Source organism: Peromyscus leucopus, chromosome 8b, assembly GCF_004664715.2.
Source record: "Peromyscus leucopus breed LL Stock chromosome 8b, UCI_PerLeu_2.1, whole genome shotgun sequence".
Lineage (NCBI taxonomy): Eukaryota > Metazoa > Chordata > Mammalia > Rodentia > Cricetidae > Peromyscus > Peromyscus leucopus.
Genome location: NC_051086.1, coordinates 20,508,921 through 20,523,197, shown reverse-complemented (window position 1 = coordinate 20,523,197; position 14,277 = coordinate 20,508,921).

Below are 14,277 nucleotides of genomic sequence, written 5' to 3'. Positions count from 1 at the left end.
ACACGACCTACTTAGCATTTAATAAGTTTCCCCCAGAGTTGTGCATCTTAACCCTCTGTCCTTACCTCATAGAAAAATGGACTCTTTTTCCTGTCTGTATGGGAAAAAAATACATGTACATGCCCAGGTTTATCTACAAGCTTGGGAAAAACAAAGAATTTAATTATGGAACAATTTAAGATCCACCAAATCTATACTTCCAATAACCTGGGGATGGTAGATGCACAAAGCCTACATGAACATCCAAAGGACCACTCACTCTACTCCGTATGAATAGAATAACATCCAAAACAGCTGGTGTGTGTACTCACCTAATATGTCAGAGTGACTTGTCCTGGATCAAAATTGCATTGGCAACCACCTGTACTACCACCCACAAGCCTATGTGTGATTTCATGTGTTAGGAGAGTCACAGAATTTCTGTGGTCTCCAGAATCCCAGGGATAGAGCTGCAGCAATGGAGAAACTCCCTGAATAACCCCCTACTTATGCCCCAGTGTATCCAATTCTTTCCCTGAGCACCTCTATTTGTGATGACTCCATGCTTAAGAACTATGTTAAGACACCTGCCACAAAACCAGGTAGAATGCCTGCAGACCTTCTCTTCTGTCTTTCTGTTCTCCGAGACCCACTTCCTCAGTCCCATCCCTGGCACTGAAATAAATCACCAGCTGTATCCTCCCTTCCCCTCTGCCCACATCTGCTGTGGACCACATAGGCCATCCCTTCCTAACCTCCCTCCTCCCACTCATCACTGTATCCCAGCCTCTAACACCAACAGGCATTTCTTGTGAATACACCAGCTGAGCAGGCAACCACAGCCATCACACTTCCTGAAGATCCAGAGAGAAAACAGAAATCAAGGAACAAAACACCAACCCAACAAAGACAAACCCAGAAATCAGTACCTAGATCTATAATCATCCCAAACCTAAATGCCAAGATGCCAGAGTAAGAACATAATCAATAACGGCCAGGGCAATATGTTTCCACTGGTGCCCAGCTATCCTACCATGGCAGGCCCTGAATGTTCTAACATAGTTGAAGCACAAGAAAAAAACCTTAAAACCAGCTATGCAAAGAAGATAGAGGTCCTTAAAGAGGAAATGATTAAATACCTTAAAGAAATCCAGGAAAACACAAATAAACAATTAGAGGAAATGAATAAATCCCTTAAGGAAAGCTAAGAAAACATAAACAAAAAGTTGAAGAAAACAAATAAAACTGTTCAAGACCTGAAAATGGAAATAGAAGCAATAAAGAAAACACAAACTGAGGGAATTCTGGTAATGAAAAATTTAGAAATTAGAAGAGGAACTACAGAGGCAAGCTTCACCAAGAGAATACAAGAGATGGAAGAAAGAATCTCAGGTATTGGTGATACTCTAGAAGAAATGAATTGGTCAAAGAAAATGTTAAATCTAAAAAATTCCTGACACAAAACATCCAGGAAATTTGGGACACTGTGAAGAGAACAAACCTAAGAATGATAGGAATAGAGGAAGGAGAAGAATCCAAGATCAAGGGCCCAGAAAAATATAATCAATAAAATCATAGATGAAAATTTTCCTAACCTAAATAATAAGATGCTTATAACAATAGAAGAAGCATATAGAATACCAGATAGATTGGACCAGGGAAGTAAGTCTCCTCAGCATACAAAATACCAAATGTACAAAATAAAGAAATAACGTTAAAGGCTACAAGGGGGAAACACCAAGTAACATGTAAAGGCAGACCTATTAGAATTATATCTGACTTCTCAATGGAGACTCTAAAAGCTAGAAGGGCCTGAATATATGTGCAGCAAACTCTAAGAGACAACAGATGCCATCCCGGACTACTATACCCAGCAAAACTATCAATCACCATAGATAGAAACAAGCTATTAGTTGACAAAGCTAGATTTAAACAGTATCTCTCTACAAATCCAGCCCTACAGAAGGTAGCAGAAGGAAAACTCCTACAACTGATGAACACTTTCAGTGTAGAGGCTGGTTTATAAGAGCAATGAAAAAAAAATCAGTAGTCCTCCTATATACAAATGATAAGCTGAGAAAGAAATCAGAAAAACAATGCCTTTTGCAATAACCTCCAATAATATAAAATATCTTGGGATAACTCTAACCAAACAAGTGAAAGACTTGTATTATAAAAACTTCAAATCTTTGAAGAAAGAAACTGAAGAAGACATCAGAAGATGGAAAAATCTCCCTCCCATGCTCATGGATTAGAAGGATTAACATAGTAAAAATGACCATCCTACCAATAGCAATCTACAGATTCAATGCAATCTCCATCAAAATTCCAGCACAAGTGTTTATAGACCTTGAAAGGACAATTCTCAATTTCATATGGAAAAACAACAGGATAGCTAAAACAATCCTGAACAATGAAAGAACTGTTGGAGGTATCACCATCCCTGATGACAAGTTGTACCACAGAGCTATAGTAATAAAAACCACATGGTATTGACATAAAAACAGACACATTTATCAATGGAATGGATCTGAAGAGCCAGACATAAATCCAAACATGCACGGACACCTGATTTTTGCTAAAGAAGCCAGAAATACACACTGTAAAAAGGCATTTTCAACTAATGGTGCTGGTCAAACTCGATATCTGCATGTAGATCCATATCCATCACCCTGCACAACTCAAGTCCAAGTGAATCAAAGACCTCAACATATCCCCAGACACACTGAACCTGATAGAAGAGAAAGTGGGGAATAGCTTTGAATGCATTGGCACTGGAGATGACTTTCTGAACAGGACACCAATAGTGTAGGCACTAAGATGAACAATTAATAAATAGGACCTTTATGAAACTAAAAAGCTTCTGTAAGGCAAAGGACACTGTCAATTGGACAAAAAGACAGCCTACAAAATGGGCAAAGATTTAACAACTATTACAGGATATATGATCACACTGTGAACCCCTAGTTGGCATTTGTGCAAATTAAATAAAATCAACCTTGGTTCAAGAGGCAGAGCCATACCACTCTTTGGTGTATACCCAAAGGATGTTCCATCCTACCACAAGGACACTTGCTCAACCACATGCATTGCAGCTTTATTCATAATAGCTAGAAATTGGAAGGAACCTAGATGTTACTCAACAGAAGAATGGATAAAAAATTTTAGAACATTTACACAATAGAGTATTACTCAGCTGCTTAAAAAATGACAGCATGAAATTATCAGGCAAATGAATGGAACTAGAAAAATCATCCTGAGTGAGGTAACCTATACTCAGAAAAACAAATATGGTATGTATTTACTTAAAAGTGTATATTAGCCATTAAGGAAATGATAACCAAGCTACAATCCATAAACCCAGAGAGGTCAGGTAAAGAGGAGAGGTCTAGGAAGGACACAGGGATCTCCCTGGGAGGGGGAAATAGAATACATTTTGTGGGTGAGGACAGGAGAGGGAGGAATCAGGATGTGGAAAGATGGGATGGAGAGAGAAAGTGTGGAGCGATGACTGGAATTGGGGGGGGGCATTTGAGGGTGGTGTGGAAACCCAGTATATTGAAAAATTCCTAGATTCTATGATAGTGATCCTAATGAGGCCTCCTAGGACTGGGGAATATGGAGTCTCACCTGGCCATCTCTTGTAGCCAGGCAAGCATTCCATTGGGGTGGGGGGGGGGCTAGGCTGCATTCGCCTGAGTTGTTGACCAATTAGTTCTTATGGAAATCTCCAAACAAGCCCGGCTGCTGCTGCTGTCTGCAAACTGACAGCAGTGTCCCATTGCCAAGGACAACATCCACACAACTCATTGAATGTGGAGAAGTAGAGCTGGTGCCTACATGGAGCCTTCATCCCTCCATTCTTGTCTCTTTGGTGCTGGACTGTACTCTGTAGGCTACTGAAAGAGGAAAGTGGACACCAACCCAGCCACAAAAACCTTTGACCTACAATCTGTCCTGCCTGGAAAATAAACTAGGGAAGTGGTGCCACAGAGTATGTGGGAGTAGACACCAATCAATGTCTGATTTGACTTACGGCCCACTCCACGAGAAGAAACCCATGCCTAACACTGCTTGAGTAACTAAGAACCAGAGACTCGATAGTCCAGAGACATAAGGTGAAATAAAAAACAACTGGATAAAACAAAGCCCAAGTAGACAGACAGACAGACAGACAGACAGACAGACAGAAGATGAGATAGATAGATAGATAGATAGATAGATAGAGATAGAGATACAAACAAAAATAAATCAATAAAATGATTCCTCACAATATTCTGCTATATTATAGCAGAATACTATACTATTCATAGATCATTGCCTTATCCAGTCATCATCAGAGAGGATTCCTCCAGCAGCAGATGGGAACAGAAGCAGAGATCCACAGTCAGACATTATGTGGAGAGAGAGTCTATATTGGAGGTCTCCATCAAATCCCTCCCCTTGGATCTCAGGCTATCCTGCAGAAGAGGAGGCAGAAAAAATATTGCAAGAGTCAGAGGGGACAGAGGACCCCAGGAGAACATGGTCCTCTGAATCAACAAAGCAAGGCGCATATGAGCTCACAGAGACTGAAGCAGCAAGCACAGAGACTACATGGGTCTGCACCAGGTCCTCTGTGCATATGTTATTGTGATTAGCTTAGTATTTTTGTGGGACTCCTGATTATGAGGAGGAGCGGGCCTCTGACTCTTTTGCCTGCTCTTGGGACTCTCTCTCCTGTTGGGTTGCTGTGTTCTACTTGAATATGAAAGTTTTTACTTTATCTTATATCTTTTTTTTTTTTTTAAGAATCATGTTAAGATATTTGTTAATGAATCTCCAACTTTCCATCACATCGACTCTACCTGAAATTCTTTTCTTCAAAGAAGCCACCTAGCATAGTTTGGCCTGAATGAAGGTCCTAGGGGGAACAGAGACCTCTTCACACATCCCTGGGGGGCGGGGGGAGATGGAATGGAGCTGTCCCTCTGTCCCTACCATCTGACAATGTCAGGTCTGTCTTGTTGCAGAATGTTCTCCCTCTTGACCACCAGCTTCATAAGGTCTGGAGCTTTCAGGAGTTGAGGAAGGTGAGTACAGTTGCTTATGGAGGTATAGGAATGCATGAGTACCCTCCACTGTTGTCTGTAGTTCTGTTGTTTGAGGTGGAGGAGGTGTAGTGCTTGCTGAAATGAAAACAATGTAAGAACTAACAGTTTTGAGAGCTTTGAGAATCTCTCTGCCATTATCTTTTCACTCTTGAGATATAAAAAGAGTTGGGCCTATATTTGTCTTTCAGATGACAAGCTTTTCCCCAATCTGAAATGAATTATTCATTAATATTAAATCTAAACTCTCTGTGCTCAATTTGAAGTATGCACTTTGTGGCATCAGCCAAAGCATGAGCATTCTAAAACTTACTTTCATTTTAAATTATGTGTATGTTGTTTGTGGTTTTCTGCGCTTGAGTGTATGCATTCACAGAGACCAGAAGTATCAGATCCCCTGAAACAGGAGTTGCAGTTGTGATAATCACAATTCAGGTACTTGGATCCGACTCAGGTTTTCTGTGGGAGAAGTACTTGCTTTTAACTACTGATCCATATCTCCAGCCCAAGCACAAAAATTGTAGATGCCTAAAGACTACAGATTTGATGTGTATTTTTATCGCTATAAAGAACATCTATTTGCAATTTCCATACTACATGAATAAATTGGAAGATCCTTGAAGCAAGGCATTAGAGAGCATCAGTTCCCCTTCCCCCTAAAAAGGGAGGCGTAGGAAGTCTTCTTCGGTGAGTATTTGAATATAGGGCAAATCCTCCAAATATAAATCTGTGCCAGTGGCAGGAGGCCTGGTTCTGGAGTTTTTATTAAAAGAACCAGCTTCCAATTCAAGTGAATATAGATGGACCCTGAGCCACTTTTAGTCTTCATAACTTCCACCATGAACTTCATAACTTTCACCATGAACTTTGATGACAGTTCCTGTCAGCATAAAATAGGGATGAATCATGGCTGTACCAGACATAGTTGTCCTGAGAATTAAATCTTGTATTGTAAAGCATGTAGCATACAGCTTGGTGCTTATGAAACACTAAATGTTAACTTCAGTGAACTATGGCCTCAGTTGCATGGCACAGTTTCAGAATTGATGTAATGGTCCCAGAGTCTCCCTACCCTGACCCTAGCTTTTAATCATTTCCTGTTTCTTCACAAGAAAGCCATGTCCAGCTGGACCAGATTCTCGTCATCCTCATCAGCTATCCTAGATCAATGATCTACCTAAGTCTGGCTATTAGTGAATCCCCTGGGGATCTGATATAGAGAGGAGGTGTCCTCCGTGTTCAAGCTCTTACACAGCAGAGGGTACACATAGAAAGTCTGGAGAATCAGACTTTGTGAAGTCATTGTTTGGAACCCAGCTAAGGACATTTCACCTAGATTGTACTTATGACTGCCTTGTTGTTCTCCGTGTCCTACAGCACCCCATGAGAAGAACTCTGATTGCTGAAACAAATGGTTTTACCTGTTTTGGGTGTCATTGTTACTGCTGGTGGTGGAGGAATAGAAGTAGAGATTCTGGTTGATTTTGGAGCACCTGTGGGTCTTGTTGGAGTACTTGTGGATCTTATGGTAGTTGTGGGTCTTGTTGGAGAGTTGTGGATGTTACGATCATTTTGAGTCTTCTTGGAGGGCTTGTTGGAATTCCTGGATTTAGAAATCAAGAAGAAAAGAAGGATTAGTCAAGCAAGAAGAGACAAGAGTTTCTTCTGTAGCGCCAGTGAGAGGCTGGCCCCAGGCAGAGGAACTTCTCCTGGACTTTTATTCTTTGTCATTGACCAACTCCAACTAGGACTGGGCAGGACAGTGGAGACAGCTCACCAACAGGAGGCGGCTGCACTTATCACATGGAGCTGAGCACAGAGTCCATGTTCCTAAGGACACACTGTATAAATGACAGGTGTCAGATCCTCAGATGTCTCTAAGCATTTCTGTGAGACTGTGAGGTTATGAGGGGCTGACACTGCTCTCAGTGGTGACTGATTTCACTCAGTTTCCATTCACAGCCTGCTCATTTCACTCAGTCCTGAGAGAGTACTCCATACAGCCCTGAGTCTTAGGTGAGGGATAACTAGGCCCATTGTCCTATGAGAGACCCTATGCAGGGCCCAACAAAAGGATTTGCACATTTGGGTAAAGAACAGACACAGTTGTGTATGATTTCTCCAATCTAAGAGATACAGGGTGAATATCCCCTATTGAAATATGCTTGATACCAGGACTTTCAGGGTTTGGGTATTTCTGAAAATTTCTGCATGTTTGCATATAGCTAATATTTTATGCATAAGGTTTAAGTCTAAATATGAATTGATGTAGCATTCATATGCATACACTTTACATACATAGCTTAAAAAGAAGCTTATAAGCTCTCGATAATTCTGTGCATGAAAATTTCATGTTGATGAATTTTCCAGGTCAATTATCAAGTCGGTGCCTGGAGCACAGCAGACTTGAGACTTTTTGAATTATGCAGATGCAACCTGTAACTCACAAATCAGCAGCATCAGAAGTGATGTACTGTAAACAATGACCTATAAAGGAATTTTTAAGCTTGACAAAAGCCTACTATTAATAGTTTCAAACAGCTGGCCATCGTGGCATTTTTTTTTCTTTTGGTTTTACTGTTGTTGTTGTTGGTGGTGGTGGTTTATGTGTGGGTTTTTGAGACAGGGCTTCCCTGGTTGTCCTGGAACTCATTTCATAGACCAGGTTGACTTTGAATTCACTGAGATCTACCTAAACCTGTCCCCGATTACTGGGACTGAAGCCATGTGCCACCACACCTGGCTTTTTTTTTTTTTTTTTTTTTTTTGGTGGGCATGGGTCTTTAATCCCATCACTCAGAGGGCAGAGGGAAGCTTATCTCTATGAGTTTGAGGCCAACCTCATTTATACAGTGATATTCAGGCCCATCATACATAATATACAGAGTTCCTGACTCAACCATAAATACATATATAAGCAAATAAATAACAAAGTGCAAAGATGGTTCAATTACAATATAATGTTCTGGATTTAAAAGAACAGTCAGGTTAGTATTGGGTTCTATTGTCAGTTTAAGCCCTTAGTCGAGGAGACTAGGGAATATCACCAGAAGAAGGTACATCCTCATAATTCAACTCGTTTTATGAAAAGGATGTCCACATCACAAAGGAAACTCTAATGATTTAAGAACTGGGGCTTTCATGAATTTCTCACTAGTAACCACTGAACAGGTGTTGGAAGAGAAACACTCCCATGTGGCCATTTTTGTATGCAAAAGGATTATTTTGTGACGTGATGTGAGGACTATTTTAAAAGTCCAAGGCAGGGCAGACATGGAGTGGAACTCTCTACCCACGATGTGGCCTGCACTCAGCAAGGTCAGCTGACCCTCACTGAAGCCAGCTCATCTGCACAGCAGCATCCTGAGTTGCCTGCTCTTCCGGTTAGAGCTGTTGTGCTTTTACAGTGTGGAGGACAGGTCGTTTAATGTCACAGGACATTAACTCAGAGGCAGGGGGTCCCTTTCATTCAAGTCACTTCAGCTTAAATAAAGCTCCCCACTGGGTTTCAGGATGGAAAGTGGAGTCAGTTTCATGGACCAACAAGACTGTCCCAAGAACAGTTAGGACCAGGGTCCTGACTTAGCTCATGGTCTTGAATTAAGGGTGATATTAGAGCTTCATCCAAGCACATCAAAGGTACTCTGAGCCTCAAAAGAGAATTATTTAAGGCTGCGTGTGGTGGTACACGCCTGTATTCTGGGGACTAGTGAGCTGGAGGCAGGAGGACAAGGAAAGCATGGACATGAGAAGACAACCTTGAGATCCATGAGATTATGTCTTTAAAAAATATCAAAAGCAAGTGTTTAATCACAAACATGTTTATAAGAACTTTCATTTCCTTGTTGTAGGAAAAAACAAATTACTAGTAAACAGAAGACTTGGTTCACCTGCAAGAAATAAGCAAAGAAATAAGGCACGAAATAAGGCACGCTTACCTGGTTGAACTTTCAGTGAGATGATCAGTGTCTTTATACTACTCCATCCCATTATCTGTAATCTACAGCAGTAGAGACCACTGTCACTCTCAGTGGCATTCTCTATTGTCAAGGACACATCTCCTAGAAAGACTTGCCCCTTTAGCAGATATCGTTTGTTTAACCAATAGTAGATACTGAGTTGATTGCCCCAGACAAGTGTTTGTCCACATGTAGGAGAATCACATGGCACTCGGCCCCAACACATGGATTAGAGTCCATTAGACCCGGGATAAGTACATGGCAGTGTCACACAGTGACCCACCACTCCATGTACTTCTAGAAAAGAATCCACAGGATCTATGGTAAATGGGGAAATGAGCACTCAAGAGTTTCCTACAATTTTGTTTTTACATCTGCATTTCTTTCACATTTTTCCTTTTTGTCTTAACTGATGATTAAACCTGGGTATGATTCAAGGGAAACATGGCGTCTATCCTTGTTTTCTAGCCCCAGCCCTTCTTTGCATTGTTTTCTTTGTAGAGTCTTGATAGCTTAACATTTTCACTATAAACAATTTTCTGTTAGCATATTCTTCTTCAGTGTGATTATGCAGTAGATATATGTATGAATAAAACAACATACTATACTATATTATATTCACACTCTTTCTTATTTCCTTTCTTTCTCTATTTCTTTCTTTCTTTTTTTCCTTTTAGAAACAGCACTCACTATGTAGCCCTGGCTGGCCTAGAACTCACTATTTAGACTAGCCTAGCCTAGAACTCATAGAGATCCACCTGCCTTTGCCTTCTGACTGCTGCGATTGAAGACATCACCATGTGACTTGTTGGTTTGTTTTTTAAACAGGGTCTTGCTCTGTAACCCAGTCTGGCTTGTACTTACTATCCTCCTACCTTAGACTACTGAGAGATGGGATTACAAGCTTGTTCCACTGAGACCAGCTCTAATTTTTAATTTAAAAAAAATTTTTAAACTGTTGTCCTGGAACCTGTGGGTGTTGAAGGGTACTTGCAAACCCAGAACTTCGGTGGTAGAGGCAGGAAAGCCAGGAGTTCAAGGCCAGCCTTGGCCTACTAGTTAGTTCAAGACCAACCTATGTCACTTGAGATTTAATCTCAAACCACCCATCCCTCTCTCTCTCAAAGCTATTGACAATGAAATCGTTAACTCTTTACCCACCTCTCCTATACAAAGAGCAGAGCCAAGGTTTTGTTTACAGTGTTGTTGGGTTAAAGACAGAACTGTAGTAACTTCAATATCAGTTTTTAGAAAGGGTTTAAGAACATCATTAGGAGGGGCTGAAGCTTTATATCAGTCTGTTAAAAAATATCTAAGCAGGGATCTCTTCTTATATGTTGGTAACATTCTAAAACTAAACAACACTCACTTACACAGTGAGATCACAAAATCAGAATATTAGATCAAGAACTAAATCATGTGACTTTTAAAAGTAAAATAATAATTTTAATATGTATCTGATGAAATGGAGGAATAAAATCTTTATTACCAATTGCTTCTAAGTTTGCCTTTAAAAGAACTTTGAGGGTCGAGAATTTATACAAATGATACAGTGCTTACCTAGCCTGTGCCAACCCCTGTGTTAGATCCCCAGCACAGGAACAAACACACAAAGAACACAAACAATGAGCTGTCAGATTCACTAACTAGTCATTGATATGCAGGTCTAGGCTACAAGTTTGGGATGTGCTCAGGAAAAGCACATTCCTTGTTGCATAAAATGAGTGTATGCTTTGTACTGAGACATACATTACTTGATTTTGCCTAATATCTTTTCAGTATCACAAATGAAATACATGCTATTACAGTAAAGTAATAGAAGCAAATGATAAGAATGAGCTTCCTTCCACAATCCCACCTCCCAGAGATTAGATTTTAGAATGTGTGCCATTTGTGAATGTTCATGCCTATAATCCCAGCTCTTGGGAGGTAGAGGCAGGGAGAGCAGACATGAGAGAACATTCTCAACTACATACGGAGTCTGGAGCCAATCCAGGCTACTTTAAACCCTGTCACAAAAAAATGTAATTTATTATTGTCACCTGTATCTTAAAATGTTTTCAATTAAATAATTAAAACCATTTTTAAAGGCACAAAGACATCAAATGAAGACTAAAGTGTCCATTAGGCATCTTCTTATCCCTCAAATGGAAAACACTACTACTACTTCCTATGAATCTTTGAGGATCACATACATGCACATGCACGCTCCTCTTACTTGCCCATCACATACAAATCACCCCTTATCTGACATATTTTCGTGGATCGTGTCTATTAGCCATCACTTTGGAAATCTATACAGGTTCTGTAAGTTCTTTGTAGCTACAGTGACATCCTGGTTCTTTGCTCAACATAATCAATAAACTCCACAGGATGTCTTGCTTCCTCTGACAGCTCCAGCCTCTGCAGCATTCCCAGCGCACCTACTCACTTACCAGTGAGAAGTAGCATGACACCGGAAATGATGGCTTGAAGACGCATCATGGTGTTGACCTGAAGGAAAATGAGAAGACACTCTGGTTGGCTGTGGCACTCAGCACATGGTATGTGGTCAGGTCTTAATTCTCATAAGATGACTTCCCATTTCCTGATGATTTGAAGCATGTGACCTGCTCTGGTGGAACTGTGAGAAAACCATTTTCAAATCCTTCATCCAGGACTCTGTTGACCCCTGGTAGTGTAGAGCTCTGTGCCTTCCCAAGTACATAAAAACCTGTCCTCAATACAGCCTCTTCTTTACCGGCCCCTCCCGACATATAACCATCAATCTCACCTTGGTCTCAGCACAAATAAAGCAGCAAAGAGAAAGGAAGAGAGAGAACGGCAGTGGTAAGAGCATGGAGCCTTCTAATGACAAGATGCCCTTGCCCCCTGGTGGACAAGGCTGTTACTGCTCAGTAGCCACAGTGCTTGGTCCCTAAGCCTCAACCAACTTCATCATTAGCAAGACGGAGCAAGGATGTGAAGGTCCTGTGGCTAAGCATGCATGCTGCCACTCACAGTGACTGAGACCACATCTCCCTGAGCAATGTCTAGAGACACAAAGGAGCGTCTTTGAGGAGATGTGGGAGCCACACTTTTCTGGGTCCATGCCGTAACAGGCCTAGCTTCCAACAAAGGCAAGTCTACCCACCTAATGCTTCAAGAACTCCGTTTCTGGATTCAGAGACTGTCTCGGAGAGGCGAGGGCCCGGCACCTCCAGCCTTCTTGAAGCCAGTAAGAGCTATCATGAAGTCACTATGAGCTCAGCGTCCTGAGGGCTTGGGCCTCTCACTGTTCACACTAATGGTCTCTGTACTTGGAAGGGATCAGGAAACTAATGCTACAAACTAATGACCAAATACGGAGACGTTTTGTATGAAAAAGTTTAAAAACGCATCTTCTTATTGAAAGACAACTTGAAAACACATACAACCCACATGAAACTCAGCATTCTGACTTTTTGCCAAATAAAACAAGTTAGCAACATGTAGCACTGACCATTCTGTCCATTTAGAGTTCTACTGAGGAAGAGTCCCTTTCACGGGCATTCACTGCCTCATGCAGTCTGCTACCCTTCTTGACACAATCTGTCACTCAGCCATCTCACAGGGTATCCTATGGCCTACTCGGTCATAAAATGAAGGGAACAGACAGAGATGGTTAATAGCTTTCCAGATTCCCAAAGGTAACTTTCCACATTCTAGAATTCAACAGAGTAACCATGTGAGGTCTAACATGAAGTAAGCACCTTGCTGGTGGCTAGAAATCCTTTTAAATCTTTATATGCTTGAAAAGAACACTTGAGTCTATCTAACTACCAAAGTTTGAGCTGTAGTTCCCTGTAGAATCCACACTGTGAAGATGCTGCAGGGAGACTGTGGAGGGATGGAAAGTCGAAGTTCAAGAGCCACAAATAGTATAAATTCTCTCTTGTCCCCTCAGTAGCCATTTGCTACCAACCTCTGCATCTCAGCTAACATCCTTGTGACAATCAGGAACAACTTGTGAGATGTATTGTTACATTTTCACACAGCTAGTTTCCATAAAGCCTAAAGCTAAGGATTTTAGAACATCTGAAATCTATAAAGAAGATTTCTGTTTTCTGCTGTGTCCCATCTGCCTGATGTTCCTACCAGCATCATTGATAAATGCCTTGATTTATCTATCCTTTTATCTATAAATGTTCATGTAACCTCTTCCACAGTGGAACATAATATTCAGGATAAACTAACCCAAATTGTGCTCCTGGGCCTTTCTTGTTCAAATTTGGCACAAGATATTCTATATTCCCTTGAAATAAGAACTTCATTTTCCTACTATATGTATTTATTTGAGGGAAGGAACGGGACATAAGTGTGCCACTAGACATATACCAAGGTCACAGGACCACTACCAAGAGTTCATCCTCTCTTTCCAAAATATAGGTCCCAGAGGTTGAACTCAGTTCCTCTGGCTGGGTGACAAGCACCTTTATCTGCTGAGCCGCCTCACAGAGCCAGGAGCTGTGATTTTCACTGACAAAAGGAAGGAGAGCAGATGTGAAAGTGGTTCTCACAGAATTAAATCAGGCCTTATTCGTTTTGAACACAAAAGGTCCATGTTATTTCTATCTGAAGACTGAGCCAAATCCCATGTAGATCGATGGTAAGGGATCTTTGGGAAGTTTTTCACTTCTGTTCCACAGTTATCACAGATAGATTGTGGCTTAGGGAAAATGAGTAAATACTACTCTCATTAAACATCAGTACTGGGGTTGCAGCAAAGGCTCTCTGGTTAAGAATGCCTTCTGATCTCGCAGAGGATCTGAAAGGGTTTCCCAGCACCCATGTGGGAGGCTCACAACCACTATCACTGGAGATGCAGATGATCCAACCATTCCTTGGACACCTGTGCTCACACACACATAACCACAAACAGATACACACAGATATACACAATTACAACAATAAAAATAAATCTTCAAAATGACAATATGCTTATAATAATTTTGAGCTCATAAAGATATGTGAAAATTACAAGGTATCCATGTTTACTACATAAAATACTAGTATAATACTAACCTGTTTGCTCATTCTACGTATTTATTACCTATCTACTATGTCCTATGAATTTGATATATATCAATGAATCAAAGCCTCCTGGTCTCTTGTAGCTTGTATCCATGCAGAAAATAAATATATGTTTTTTAAAACATAACCAAAAATAGAATTCACCAGAGCACACTACAAGGTGATAAATGTTGTAATTATGAAAAAAAAATTCAAAG